Below are 16515 nucleotides of genomic sequence, written 5' to 3'. Positions count from 1 at the left end.
AATATTTTGTTATTTCAGAAGCCGACAGCCGAACGCTTCTACACAAGAATAATAGTTTAAAAAAACTAAAAAAAACACGCTTTTATAGCAAACCGAACTAAAAAATAGAAAATAATTTTCAATTAAAAAGAATTTATATGACAGTAGTAGAAGGTCAAACAATCGTTTATAGTTAATCTCCTCAAAACAAAATTATAATAAAATTTAAGTTAGTAAAAAGCGTGGGGTGCATTTAACTACATTTCATATCTTTCCTCTCAGATAGTTGCCAATAGAATGATTGTAACATTCAATATCAAGCACCCCATGCTTTTTACTGTGAATTAAATTATTCTGTTAATAACTTAAATTTTATTATAATTTTATTTTGAGGTGATTAATTATAAACGATTTTTTGACCTTCTACTACTGTTATATAAACTCTTTTTAATTGAAAGTTTTTTTCTTCTTCTTAGTTCGGTTTGCTATAAAAGCGTGTTTTTTTTTGGTTTTTGTAAACTATTATTTATTTTTAATTTTTTAGTTCACGTAATTTTAAAAGTTTTAGTCGAGAGTGATGAAACCTCGAAACGCCAGCGGTCCATGGATGAATCCAACCCCACGCCACCGAAAAGGGCCAAGACGCAGGGAGGCTGGACGCAGTCTTTCGCCGAAATTGCCAAGGGTCCGCAGATCATTGGCATTATAGACGAGAGCAGCGAAGATGGCAGGATCCCGAAACAACAGTGGATGTGGATCGAGGCCGCGCTCGCTACGGTGGCCGTTAAGGTTAAAAAGCCAACCTTGGTCCACCGCCATCTTACACCGATGCAGGGTGGTTCCAGGCCAATGTCAAGCTAATTGCCTGTGACGACGTCAGGTCCGTCAACCTCTATAGAGCCGCCGTCACGCTATAGGGTTGGTATATACGGGCGCGCGCCTCAAGGTAGTGGGGGCGCGTGGTATCCCCTCACGACCAATGGCTAGAGCCTGGGTTCCAGTGACGCCAACGGACCCAGCTAACATCCTGAAGCTGCTCCAGGAGTACAGCCCGCCACAGGTTTGGAAGTCAACCCGGATAAAACCGAGCTTGTTATCTTCACGAGGAGGTACAAAGTACCAAATCTTACATCGCCAAGAATTAGGGGTATGTTCTTAGCGTTTAGCGATCAAGTCAAGTATTTGGGAGCCATTCTGGATAGGAAGCTAATATGGAGTGAACATATAGTGGAGCAATCCAAGAAGACAGCAACAGAGCTGTTCACCTACAAGAGGGCAATTGGCACCTCCTGGGGATTCTCCCCTAAGTTGACCTACTGTATTTACACAGCCATTGTGCGCCCGATTCTTCTTTATGGTGCCTTGGTCTGGTGGCCTGCACTAGCTAAAAGAACCTATCTTAAAAAGCTTCAAAAGGTGCAACGGAGTTCGGAACTCTGCATTACCGGAGCTCTCGGCTCCACTCCAGATTCCGTTACATACATATATGGATACATAGATAGATACAGGGCAAGCTAATAAAAGCGTGTTAAAAAGGGCTCCAGTATGCTCTTTCGTAGATGCGCCATGCATCCACTTCTATCATTAATAAAGGAATGCGTTTTTCGCATTATGTGCAAGGTTTCAAATCTATGGCCATTTGAGGTGGTCAAAAGTTCAACTGACCTTATGTCCGTCAACCTTATGTCACCCTACCATCACATTATTGCATTGTCATCGAGCCTTGATCCGTGTGCAAAGTTTCAATCAAACTTATGGCCATTCAAAGTGCTAATAAGGCCAATTCACCTTATGGCCGTTGACCTTATGTCACCACACCATCACACTAATGTATTATCATCGAGCCTTGATACGTGTGCAAAGTTTCAGTCAATCTTATGGCCATTCAAAGTGGTAATAAGGCCAATTGACCTTATGGCCGTTGACCTTGTGTCACCACACCTTCACATGAATGCATTGTCATCGACCCTTGATAGGTGTGCAAAGCTTCAATCAAACTTATGGCCATTCAAAGAGGTAATAAGGCCAATTGTCCTTATGTCCATTGACCTTATGTCACCACACCATCACATTAATGCATTGTCATCGAGCCTTGATATGTGTGCAAAGTTTCAATCAAACTTATGACCATTCAAAGTGGTAATACGACCAATTGACTTTATGGCCGTAGAACTTATGTCACCACACCATCACATTAATGCATTGTCATCGGTCCTTGATACTTATGCAAAGTTTGAAATTAATCAGACTTCAAGAAACCGGTGAAAATTAAGCTAAAGTTTCCATTACATACAGGCCAAACTAATAAAAGCGTGTTAAAAAAAGGGCTCCAGTATGCTCTTTCGTAGATGTGCCATGCATCCACTTCTATCATTACTAAAGGAATACGTTTTTCGCACTATGTTCAAGGTTTCAAATCTATGGCCTTTTGGCGTGGTCATAAGGCCAATTGACCTTATGGCCTTTGACCTTATGTCACCACACCATTACACTAATGCATTGTGATCGAGCCTTGATATGTGTACAAAGTTTCAATCAAACTTATGGCCAAACAAAGTGGTAATAAGGCCAATTGACCTTATGGCCGTTGACCTTATGTCACCACACCATCACATTAACGCATTGTCATCGGTCCTTGATACGTACGCAAAGTTTCAAATTAATCAGACTTCTAGAAACCGGTGAAAATTAAGTTCAAAGATTCCGTTACATACAGGCCAAGCTAATAAAAGCGTGTTAAAAAGGGCTCCAGTATGCTCTTTCGTAGATGCGCCATGTATCCACTTCTATCATTAATAAAGAAATGTGTTTTTCGCACTATGTGCAAGGTTTCAAATTTATGGCCATTTGGGGTGGTCACAAGTTCAATTGACCTTATGTCCGTTACCCTTATGCGACCCCACCATCACATTACTGCACTGTCATCGAGATTTGATACGTGTGCAAAGTTTCAATCAAACTTATGGCCATTCAAAGTGGTAATAAGGCCAATTGACCTTATGGCCGTTGATCTTATGTCACCACACCATCACATTAATGCATTGTCATCGAGCCTTGATACGCGTGCAAAGTTTTAATCAAACTTGTGGTCATTCAAAGTGGTAATAAGGCCAATTGACCTTATGGCCGTTGACCTTAGGTCACCACACCATCACATTAATGCATTGTCATCGAGCCTTGATACGTGTGCAAAGTTTCAATCAAACTTATGGCCATTCAAAGTGGTAATAAGGCCAATTGACCTTATGTCACCACACCATCACATTAATGCATTGTCATCGGCCCTTGATACCTATGGAAAGTTTCAATCAAACATATGGCCATTCAAAGTGGTAATAAGGCCAATCAGACTTCTAGAAACTGGTGAAAATTAAGCTCAAATATTTCGTTACATAGATACAGGCCAAGCTAATAAAAGCGTGTTAAAAAAGGCTCCAGTATGCTTTTTCGTAGATATGCCATGCATCCACTTCTAGCATTAATAAAGGAATGCGTTTTTCGCATTATGTGCAGGGTTTCAAATCTATGGCCATTTGGGGTGGTCATAAGTTCAATTGACCTTATGTCCGTTAACCTTATGTCACCCCACCTTCACATTATTGCGTTGTCATCGAGATTTGATACGTGTGCAAAGTTTTAATCAAACTTATGGCCATTCAAAGTGGTAATAAGGCCAACTGACCTTATGGCCGTTGACCTTATGTCAGCACACCATCACATTAATGCATTGTCATCGACTCTTTATACGTGTGCAAAGCTTCAATCAAACATATGGAAATTCAAAGTGGTAATAAGGCCAATTGACATTATGTCCGTTGAACTTATGTCACCACACCATCACATTAATGCATTGTCATCGGTCCTTGATACGCATGCATAGCTTCAAATTAATCAGACTTCTAGAAACCAGTGAAAATTAGGCTCAAAGTTTCTGTTACATACAGGCCAAGCTAATGAAAGCGTGTTAATAAATTAATGCGTTTTTCGCACTATGTACAAGGTTTTAAAACTATGGCCATTTGGGGTGGTCACAAGTTCAATTGACCTTATTTCCGTTAACCTTATGTGACCCCACCATCACATTATTTCACTGTCATTGAGCCTTGATACGTGTGCAAAGTTTCAATCAAACTTATGGCCATTCAAAGTGGTAATAAGGCCAATTGACATTATGGCCGTTGACCTTGTGTCACCACACCATCACATTAATGCATTGTCATCGGGCCTTGATACGTGTGCAAAGTTTCAATCAAACTTATGGCCATTCAAAGTGGTAATAAGGCCAATTGACCTAATGGCCGTTGACCTTATGTCACCACACCATCACATTAATGCATTGTCATCGAGCTTTGATACGTGTGCAAAGTTTCAATCAAACTTATGGCCATTCAAATTGGTAATAAGGGCAATTGACTTTATGGCCGTTGACCTTATGTCACTACACCATCACATTAATGCATTGTCATCGGTCCTTGAGACGTATGTAAAGTTTCAAATTAATCAAGCTTCTATAAACTGGTGAAAATTAAGCTCAAAGATTCCGTTACATAGATACAGGCCAAGCTAATAAAAGCGTGTTAAAAAAGGGCTCCAGTATGCTCTTTCGTAGATGTGCCATGCATCCACTTCTATCATTAATAAAGGAATTCGTTTTTCGCATTATGTGCAAGGTTTCAAATCTATGGCCATTTGGGGTGGTCATAAGTTCAATTGACCTTATTTCCGTTAACCTTATGTGTCCCCACCATCACATTATTGCACTGTCATTGAGCCTTGATACATGTGCAAAGTTTCAATCAAACTTATGGCCATTCAAAGTGGTAATAAGGCCAATTGACTTTATGGCCTTTGACCTTATGTCACCACACCATCACATTAATGCATTGTCATCGGGCCTTGATACGTGTGCAAAGTTTCAATCAAACTTATGGCCATTCAAAGTGGTAATAAGGCCAATTGACTTAATGGCCGTTGACCTTATGTCACCACACCATCACATTAATGCATTGTCATCGGGCCTTGATACGTGTGCAAAGTTTCAATCAAACTTATGGCCATTCAAAGTGGTAATAAGGCCAATTGACTTTATGGCCTTTGACCTTATGTCACCACACCATCACATTAATGCATTGTCATCGGGCCTTGATACGTGTGCAAAGTTTCAATCAAACTTATGGCCATTCAAAGTGGTAATAAGGCCAATTGACCTAATGGCCGTTGACCTTATGTCACCACACCATCACATTAATGCATTGTCATCGGGCCTTGATACGTGTGCAAAGTTTCAATCAAACTTATGGCCATTCAAAGTGGTAATAAGGCCAATTGACTTAATGGCCGTTGACCTTATGTCACCACACCATCACATTAATGCATTGCCATCGGGCCTTGATACGTGTGCAAAGTTTCAATCAAACTTATGGCCATTCAAAGTGGTAATAAGGCCAATTGACCTTATGGCCGTTGACCTAATGTCTCCACACCATCACATTAATGCATTGTCATCGACCCTTGATACGTGTGCAAAGTCTCAATCAAACTTATGGCCATTCAAAGTGGTAATAAGGCCAATTGACCTTATGGCCGTTGACCTTATGTCACCACACCATCACATTAATGCATTGTTATCGAGCCTTATGTGTGCAAAGTTTCAATCAAACTTATGGACATTCAAAGTAGTAATAAGGCCAATTGACCTAATGGCCGTTGACCTTATGTCACCACACCATCACATTAATGCATTGTCATCGGGCCTTGATACGTGTGCAAAGTTTCAATCAAACTTATGGCCATTCAAAGTGGTAATAAGGCCAATTGACCTTATGGCCGTTGACCTAATGTCTCCACACCATCACATTAATGCATTGTCATCGACCCTTGATACGTGTGCAAAGTCTCAATCAAACTTATGGCCATTCAAAGTGGTAATAAGGCCAATTGACCTTATGGCCGTTTACCTTATGTCACCACACCATCACATTAATGCATTGTCATCGGTTCTTGATACGTATGCAAAGTTTCAAATTAATCAGACTTCTAGAAACCGGTGAAAATTAGGGCATCATTCTGTATTGCGAACGATAGCTCAGGCGAACGATTCGTCTCTTGACGATTTCGTCTAGCAACGGTATTCTCTATCACTTTCGTTCTGCCTTTACGTTTCTTACGCTATGCCAAAGTGTAGGCGAAAGCATTTGTCAAATGATATGTTGCCATATGTATTTTATTCACAAATTTATTAAAATCACTTAAGTTTTTTAAAGTTTTTCATGGTTTTTCACTCAATTAAATAAATCTGGTAACAAGATTGATTTGTTTACTTTGGGTTTGTTTACATTTAAAAAAAAAAAAAAATAAGAAAAATTAATATAAATTATTATTGGTTTTCGCGAAATTTTGCGCCAACGCCGTTTGAGAGCAAAATGTATGCAGCTGCCGTATACATCATAACCGAACGGTATCGTGAAGCTCAGCTAGGGGTAGAACGCAGAAATTTGCGTGATAACTTAAATGTATTGGACCTACCGGACTCTGAGTAAGTGTATATATACAAGTTGGTATGAATACTAACAGCATCTTACCACAGATTTGTTGCAAATTTTCGGGTGAGCAAGGATGTGTTTAGACATATATATGACGAAATGAAAATGCATATGCAAACCTCGTTCCGTAACACTCACTTGCCAGTGCAGTTGAAACTATCAACATTTCTAAGATTTCTAGCCACTGGAAGTTACCAAAAGTCAGTAGGAAATGAACATGTTTCGGTTATGAGCCAACCGACAGTAGCAAGAGTCATCGCGGAATGTTTAAAAGTGTTTGAAGCCCATTTTTGTAAGAAATGGATAGTTTTCCAAAAAACTGAGGATGAGGAGAACAGCATGAAGGAACATTTTTTCAACTTATGTGGTATCCCGGGGGTCATAGGATGTGTCGATGGAACCCATGTGAGGATAAAGTCACCTGGCGATAATATTAGGCATTTATACCATAACCGAAAAGGATATTACAGTTTAAATGTCATGGTGGTAAGTATCAGTGAATTTATTGTTTTATTCTATTCCTCTCTTTCTGTAGTTTAATTATGGTGCTTATGGGTTTGTACACGCACATACGTATGGGTGATGTATACTTATAAGAATTTATGGCAGCTCTGATTCCTTTTGCTATAGACGCGTAACCGGGACTTTAAAGACCCGTTACTGGAAGGTTGTGGTGAGTACATGCCTTCTACTTATTTGTCAATATTTAAGCAAAAACCAACGTGGAACGACGTAAGTATGAGACAATTATAACGCATATTGGTAATTTTCCTAATGGTGGTTCTCCTTTTTTTCTTTTTAGTTTCAAGTGGAGCCAATGCAATGTATTTTAGTGGCGGTGGAGGCTGGGGATAAGGAGCCCATCCAGGTGGTGTTCGATGTGCAATATCCGGAGCGGCGGAGGGGCTCCTTCATCTGTCACGCGCCGGAGGAGCTTGGCGGGGGCAGAGTGGTTGCAGCGCGTGAACCCCTGTATCCTCCGTGCTCTGCTGACGCCGATTATAGTAAAAATGTGCGGGAACACCAACGGCTGGTATGGCCAGTTTTACGCCAGCTATGAGGGCGTATTTTGGTTCCGGCGGCCACCCAACGGTTCACCTCCGCGTGGTACGTTCAAATGCCGCGTGTGCAACCGAAGCCTATCGTCGTTTTTATGCATAGTGACCCACTTGAATGGGCATATGAATTTTTATGCCTATCGGTGCTGGGATTGCCCGAAGCGGTGTACGTCGTCCGCTTCATTGTCCCGGCACCGAACGCGGATGCATTAGGTCTTTATTGTAGATTAGTGAACCTTTAAAGTATGTATGTTTTTGGTTATTTTCAAAAAAAAAAATGATAATTTGTCCCTTTTTTTTATTATTCTGTAAAAATAAAGTTTACTTATTCCTTCGCTTCATCCATTGATGAAAATTTAATAAATCGCCCGGATTAGTAGGAAACCCGAAGGGGGGGGGGGGGGGGGGGGATGTGGGTCACGGAATGTTGATTATTATATTTGTCCTTGAATTCTTGGACACTGGTAGGAAAGTAGGGAAACGTACCATTTGGTGGGCGAGTTAGCGAACATGGCAACTCTTTAGTTTTCTCGTACAATTGTATGCAATAATTGCTGTGGTGAAATTGTCAAACCGGTACGCGACGTGAGAGAGAGAAAAAAAACGCCATTTCCATAAAAAAAAATGCCATTTCCATTAAAAAAAAAAAACGAACACGCGTTAGAATGTTGTAGGTTAGATTTTTCTTTCAATTTTATTAATGTGAATTTTTTATTTCTTTTATTTCATTGAAAAATTTGTCCTATTTTCTTATTAGGTGACTGGCGGTGGAGATGAAGGCGGTTGGCGTGGTCACCGGGATTATTGGATATTTATTGCATTTTCGACGTTCGCAAATTGATAAGTCAAGAAAAAAGTTTACAGTGAAAACAATTGCATTTGCCATTGAACTTTTGCGAAATATCCAAGATTTGTTCCTCCTGGTGGCCAAAAATACATTCAAGAAAATGGATTTTTCAAACATTCTTAATCGCAATGAGCCACATCAGCGTACCAAAATTCATTTAGATATGGACTGTTTCTATGCACAAGTCGAGGCGATACTCGATCCCACATTACGTACATGCCCACTCGATGTGCAACCGAAAATTTGCGTGGTCACTTGCAATTATGTGGCACGTGAATTTGGTGTGAAAAAAATTATGCTTATTGAGGAGGCACAGCGTCTATGTCCAACACTGACTTTAGTCAATGGTGAAGATTTAACACCATACCGACATGTCGCAACGTATATTCGATGTACTTTTGACATTCACACCATTTGTAGAAAAACTGGGATTTGATGAAATTTTTTTTTTTTTTAGATGTATCAGCTCAAGTGAAAATTCGAATTGAAAAAAATCAATATAAGCATATGGAAGCTGCGACTACCATGGCCTCTAGCATATTACCACAAATCGAAGGACATGTTTATCCAGAAAATGTTGATTTGTTATCATGTTGTGATTGCGGTTGTGTGCAGCGTTTAGCTGTGGGTACACAAATCGCCAACGAAATGCGTTTAGCATTGCAAAAACAACTGAATATCACATGCTGTGCTGGTGTATCCTATAATAAATCGTTGGCTAAGCTTGTAGGAGCACAAAATAAACCCAATCAACAGACAGTTTTATGTTCTAACTATGTTGTACAGTTTATGCGAGACTTGAATGGTTTGCATAGAGTAACAGGCATCGGTAAAAAAAAACCGAATCATTGCTGTTGGAGAATGGTAGTGCAAATATAACTGAATTACAAACTTGTAATATGGATACATTAAGAAAAGAAATTTGGATTTGAAACCGCAACAAAGTTAAAAGACTTATCCTTTGGTAGAGATATGGGCTCAGTTCGTCCATCTGGTAAACCTAAAACTATTGGTCTCGAAGATTCATGTCTCCCGATATCAATACGAACCGAAGTTGAGGAACGTTTTCGTTTATTGTTAATGTGTTTGGTGGAGCAGGTTGCCGAGGATGGCCGCATACCAGTTGCTATTTAATTGAGAAAAATTGTTTGGGAAACAAATGTATAGATATATACATGTGTGTAACTCTTGGGTTTATTACTAAAGTTGTCTAACTGGATCAGTGACAAATTGTCCAAACTGATTAATTCGACTTATTAACCAATGTCTATTATACACATATCGTGATAAACGTAACTATATATACATAATTGACTGTAACAAATGTAATATGATAGGATGATTGGGATGGAATTGAGTTTGAATGATGCAGCAAATTATTAGCTTTTGAGTAACTCGGATAAGTCACTTTTGAAATTTGTCACAGATCGAGTTGAAATAGAACCATCGCCACCATCCAATAACAAAATCACGTTAGCAAAGGGCATAGTACGAATATGAAAAGTTTTTGTTGCATATTAAATAATAAGGAATATAAATAATTATGGCTGAAAAGATTATGTATGTACCTCGTGTTAATCAGATTGATACCATTTATCTAACACGGCTTATACGAGATAATTTTCTTGAGAGCATGCAAGCGATTTCGCCCTCCTTTTTTGCAAAAATTCAACCCGAATTAGATTTGCTCGTGCAGTCTGCAATATGGTTTGAATCCGTTGGTAAACAGTGTTCTACATTTGGTCAACAATTGCTTGTTCTTTCCTATGATTCTGAACGCTTATCGGTGTCGAGGCTTTGCTTACATTTTATATTAACAATATTTCCGAAATATATGAAGAACTTGGCTGAACGACGAGTTTCAGCATATCGTATGGAGTGGCTACATAAAACTGTTGAATGGGGTAAAAATGCGGCACTAATCTTTTCAGCACTAAATTTTTTTTCGCTTCTTAAAAACGGGACGCCAACCAACACTAATTGATTTTTTTTTTTTGCTTGACTTGGATTACATTAATTTACGGCATAATCAGAGGCGTGACATTGGTTACAAGTATTTAACTCGTGAATTGTTGTGGGGCGGATTCATAGAAATATTGGGTTTTCTGCTGCCTATTATTAATTTTAGAAAAATTCAGCGAGTTCTCAATAATGCCTTAAGAAACATACAAAAGGCGCCTAAAGCGTGCGAAAAGCCGAAATTGATGATTTCACTGCGTAGCAATACGGTCTGTACGTTTTGTGGGGAACGCTCAACGTTACCACATCATATGGGATGTGGACATATTTATTGTTATTATTGTTTGTCAGCTAATATTTTAACTGATGCTAATTTTAATTGTACTGATTGCGGTGCAAGCTGCATTAGTAATGTTATTGAAGCGGTTTAGTTATGTATTTATGCGTTTATAATATTTAACAAAAAAATAATAATACTTAAAAATCTATCCGTACAATGCAACTAAGAGTTGCAAACACTTTAAACATTTTTTTTTTTGTAATATGGATAAGAGCAAAGCTAATTTAGTAGAAGCTTTAGCTAGAAGGGGTATTGCCAAAATTAAGAGAAGCATCATCGATGGCAATATGGAGCAGTGCGTCGATGAGTTTAATGAAATCTAAGTTGAAATTCAAAGGTTTGCTGATCCGACAGATTCAAAGGTAGTGCAGTTTAAAAGTAACGATTATTCATACATACACGTATCATTATTATTGATTTTCTTTTCGCTTTCATACAGGTTATCCAATTCCAACTTTGGCATGCTTTTGTGACTTATCAGTATGGACGCATGCATAAAATATTTAAAAACAAGTAAGGAAGGCTAAGTTCGGGTGTAACCGAACATTACATACTCAGTTGAGAGCTATGGAGACAAAATAAGGAAAATCACCATGTAGGAAAATGAACCTAGGGTAACCCTGGAATGTGGTTGTATGACATGTGTATAAAATGGAAGGTATTAAAGAGTATTTTAAGAGAGAGTAGGCCATAGTTCTATGGATGGACGCCATTTAGGGATATCGCCATAAAGGTGGACCAGGGCTGACTCTAGAATGTGTTTGTACGATATGGGTATCAAACGAAAGGTGTTACTGAGCATTTTAAGAGGTAGTGGGCATTAGGTCAATAGGTGGACGCCTTTTCGAGATATCGCCATTAGGGTGGGCCAGGGGTGACTCTAGAATGTTTGTACGATATGGGTATCAAAGGAAAGGTGTTACTGAGCATTTTAAGAGGGAGTGGACATTAGGTCTATAGGTGGACGCCTTTTCGAGATATCGCCATTAGGGTGGGCCAGGGGTGACTCTAGAATGTTTGTACGATATGGGTATCAAAGGAAAGGTGTTACTGAGCATTTTAAGAGGGAGTGGGCATTAGGTCCATAGGTGGACGCCTTTTCGAGATATCGCCATTAGGGTGGGCCAGGGTGACTCTAGAATGTTTGTACGATATGGGTATCAAACGAAAGGTGTTACTGAGCATTTTAAGAGGGAGTGGGCATTAGGTCAATAGGTGGACGCCTTTTCGAGATATCGCCATTAGGGTGGGCCAGGGGTGACTCTAGAATGTTTGTACGATATGGGTATCAAAGGAAAGGTGTTACTGAGCATTTTAAGAGGGAGTGGACATTAGGTCTATAGGTGGACGCCTTTTCGAGATATCGCCATTAGGGTGGGCCAGGGGTGACTCTAGAATGTGTTTGTACGATATGGGTATCAAACGAAAGGTGTTACTGAGCATTTTAAGAGGGAGTGGGCATTAGGTCCATAGGTGGACGCCTTTTCGAGATATCGCCATTAGGGTGGGCCAGGGTGACTCTAGAATGTTTGTACGATATGGGTATCAAACGAAAGGTGTTACTGAGCATTTTAAGAGGGAGTGGGCATTAGGTCAATAGGTGGACGCCTTTTCGAGATATCGCCATTAGGGTGGGCCAGGGGTGACTCTAGAATGTTTGTACGATATGGGTATCAAAGGAAAGGTGTTACTGAGCATTTTAAGAGGGAGTGGACATTAGGTCTATAGGTGGACGCCTTTTCGAGATATCGCCATTAGGGTGGGCCAGGGGTGACTCTAGAATGTGTTTGTACGATATGGGTATCAAACGAAAGGTGTTACTGAGCATTTTAAGAGGGAGTGGGCATTAGGTCCATAGGTGGACGCCTTTTCGAGATATCGCCATTAGGGTGGGCCAGGGTGACTCTAGAATGTTTGTACGATATGGGTATCAAACGAAAGGTGTTACTGAGCATTTTAAGAGGGAGTGGGCATTAGGTCCATAGGTGGACGCCTTTTCGAGATATCGCCATTAGGGTGGGCCAGGGTGACTCTAGAATGTGTTTGTACGATATGGATATCAAATTAAAGGTATTAATGAGGGTTTAAAAAGCGAGTGGCCCTTAGATGTATATGTGAAGGCGTTCTCGCGATATCGACCAAATGTGGATCAGGTGATCCAGAAAATCATCTGTCGGGTACTGCTAATTTATTTATATATTCAATAACACTAACAGTATTCCTGCCAAGATTCCAAGGGCTGTTGATTTCGCCTTGTAGAACCTTTTCATTTTCTTCTACTTAATATGGTAGGTGTCACACCCATTTTACAAAGTTTTTTCCAAAGTTATATTTTGCGTCAATCCAGTTACCATGTTTCATCCCTTTTTTCGTATTTGGTATAGAGTTATGGCATTTTTTTAATTTTTCGTAATTTTCGATATCGATAAAGTGGGCGTGGTTATGGTCGGATTTCGGCCTTTTTATACCAAGATAAAGTGAGTTCAGATAAGTACGTGGGCTAAGTTTAGTAAAGATATATCGGTTTTTGCTCAAGTTATTGTTTTAACGGCCGAGCGGAAGGACAGACGGTGGACTGTGTATAAAAACTGGGCGTGGCTTCCACCGATTTCGCCCATTTTCACAGGGAACAGTTAACGCCATAGAATCTATGCTCCTACCAAATTTCAAAAGGATTGGTAAATTTTTGTTCGACTTATGGCATTAAAAGTATTCTAGACACACTAAATGAAAATGGGCGGAGCAACGCCCATTTTGAAATTTTCTTTTATTTTTGTATTTTGTTGCATCATATCATTACTGGAGTTGAATTTTGACTTAATTTACTTATATACTGTAAAGATATTAAATTTTTTGTTAAAATTTGAATTTAAAAAAAATTTTTTTAAAAAGTGGGCGTGTTCTTCATCCTTTTTTGCTAATTTTTATTTAGCACATATATAGTAATAGTAGTAACGTTCCTGCCAAATTTCATCATGATATCTTCAACGACTGCCAAATTACAGCTTGCAAAACTTTTAAATTACCTTCTTGTAAAAGTGGGCGGTGCCACGCCCATTGTCCAAAATCTTACTAATTTTCTATTCTGCGTCATAACGTCAACCCATCTACCAAGTTTCATCGGTTTAACCGCCTTTGGGAATGAATTATCGCATTTTTTCGGTTTTTCGAAATTTTCGATATCGAAAAAGTGGGCGTGGTTATAGTCCGATATCGTTCATTTTAAATAGCGATCTGAGATGAGTGCTCGGGAACCTACATACCAAATTTCATCAAGATACCTCAAAATTTACTCAAGTTATCGTGTTAACGGACGGACGGACGGACATGGCTCAATCAAATTTTTTTTGGATCCTGATTATTTTGATATATGGAAGTCTATATCTATCTCGATTCCTTTATATATGTACAACCAACCGTTATCCAATCAAACTTAATATACTCTGTGAGCTCTGCTCAACTGAGTATAAAAATGTACGATGACAGGCGCCTACGTGATATACTAGATGACCTGAATTTGGTAGCTGGTGCTTTAGAGTATGCGCATCTACAGACTTCTATAGAACGTATTACTATATCTGAATATCCAAAACACTTCCGTATATTCTAAATACGTACTTATTAAAAATTACCAACCGAGCGAGGAACGAGCCAACCAAGCCCATGAAGGTGCGTGAATAATTGTATTGTAAAATTTTGAGTAGCGTTTTGACAGCTAATGAAATTTTCTACGAAATCTCATTACTCCATATGCCATGGATTTTCTTATTTTTATTTTTATACCTTTCATGAAAATGAAATGGTATATTAATTTCGTCACGAAACCGAAAATTGTAAGTCCTTAAAGGAAAATAGATAGACCCACCATTAAGTATACCGAAATAATCAGGTTGAAGAGCTGAGTTGATTTAGCCATGTCCGTCTGTCCGTCTGTCTGTCTGTCCGTCTGTCCGTCTGTCCGTCTGTCTGTTTGTATGCAAACTAGTCCCTCAATTTTTGAGATATCTTGATAAAATTTGGTGAGCAGGTGTATTTGGGTGTCCGATTAGACATTTGTCGGAACCGACCGGATCGGACCACTATAGCATATATCCTCCATACAACCGATTTTTCAGAAAAAGAGGGTTTTTGTAATATCTTACCCAATTTAACAGATTGAAGCTTCAAACTTCACCATATACTTTCGTATTTTAAGAGCTAGTGGCTTCAAATTTCAGCGAATGCTTACGTATATAGCATATATTGTTGTCTGAAAAAATCATAAAGATCGGTGGTATATATAGTATATATATGGTGGTATATATAGTATATATATATAGTACATATATATAATTTCGCAAATTTTAGCCCCATTTTAACAGCTAGAAGCTTCAAATTTCACCGAATATTTACTTATATAGCATATATTGTTGTCTGAAAAAATTATAGAGATCGGTTGTATATATAGTATATATCTCATACAACCGATTGTTCAGATAAGAATCTTTTCGCAATTTCTACCCCATTTTAACAGCTATAAGCTTCAAATTTCACCGATTGGTTATGTATATAGCATATATTGTTGTCTGAAAAAATCATAGAGATCGGTTGTATATATAGTATATATCTCATACAACCGATTGTTCAGATAAGAAACTTTTCGCAATTTCTACCCCATTTTAACAGCTATAAGCTTCAAATTTCACTGATTGCTTACGTATATAACATATATTGTCGTCTGAAAAAATCATAGAGATCGGTTGTATATATAGTATATATCTCATACAACCGATTGTTCAGATAAGAAACTTTTCGCAATTTCTACCCCATTTTAACAGCTAGAAGCTTCAAATTTCACCAACTGCTTACGTGTATAGCATATATTGATGTCTGAAAAAATCGTTGAGATCGGTGGTATACATAGTATATATCTCATACAACCGATTGTTCAGATAAGAAACTTTGCGCAATTTCTGCCCCGTTTTAACAGTTAGAAGCTTCAAATTTCACAAAATGCTTTCGTATATAGCATATATTGTTGTCTGGAAAAATCATAGAGATCGGTGGTATATATATTATATACTTCATATAAACTGTCATATTGGACCTTTTTTACGGCTAGAAGCTTCAAGATTCATCAAATTTCATCAAATAGTTACGTTTACGTCATATATTTTTGGAATACGTGATTCGTAGCCATAGTTTTTACATGCAGACCACAAAAAACGTGAAGCTTTGCATCCTCACACAGATTACCTACCTATTTTTATACCTTTAATGAAAATGAAATGGTATATTAATTTCGTCACGAAACCGAAAATTGTAAGTCCTTAAAGGAAAATAGATAGACCCACCATTAAGTATACCGAAATAATCAGGTTGAAGAGCTGAGTTGATTTAGCCATGTCCGTCTGTCCGTCTGTCCGTCTGTCTGTTTGTATGCAAACTAGTCCCTCAATTTTTGAGATATCTTGATAACATTTGGTGAGCAGGTGTATTTGTGTGTCCAATTAGACATTTGTCGGAACCGACCGGATCGAACCACTATAGCATATATCCTCCATACAAACGATTTTTCAGAAAAAGAGGATTTTTGTAATATCTTACCCAATTTAACAGATTGAAGCTTCAAACTTCACCATATACTTTCGTATATTGCACATATTGTTGCCTGAAAAAATTTATGAGATCGGTCGTATATATAGTATATATCCCCCACAACCGATTGTTCAGATAAGGAACTTTTCGTAATTACTGCCCTATTTTAAGAGCTAGAGGCTTCAAATTTCAGCGAATGCTTACGTATATAGC

General features: G+C 38.6%; 2 pseudogenes; both read left to right on the top strand.

Annotated features, from left to right (window-relative positions):
- LOC137234243 (DNA polymerase iota-like) overlaps positions 1 to 9560 on the top strand; it is a 96057-nt pseudogene extending 86497 nt beyond the window's left edge.
- A 409-nt stretch (positions 9561 to 9969) lies between these two features.
- On the top strand, positions 9970 to 10816 carry LOC137235309 (peroxisome biogenesis factor 2-like; annotated as a pseudogene).
- The last annotated feature ends 5699 nt before the right edge of the window (positions 10817 to 16515 follow it).

The sequence above is a fragment of the Eurosta solidaginis genome, chromosome X (assembly GCF_040869045.1).
Source record: "Eurosta solidaginis isolate ZX-2024a chromosome X, ASM4086904v1, whole genome shotgun sequence".
NCBI lineage: Eukaryota > Metazoa > Arthropoda > Insecta > Diptera > Tephritidae > Eurosta > Eurosta solidaginis.
Note: the sequence above shows the minus strand (reverse complement) of the source record. Positions and strands in the feature narration are given on the sequence as shown.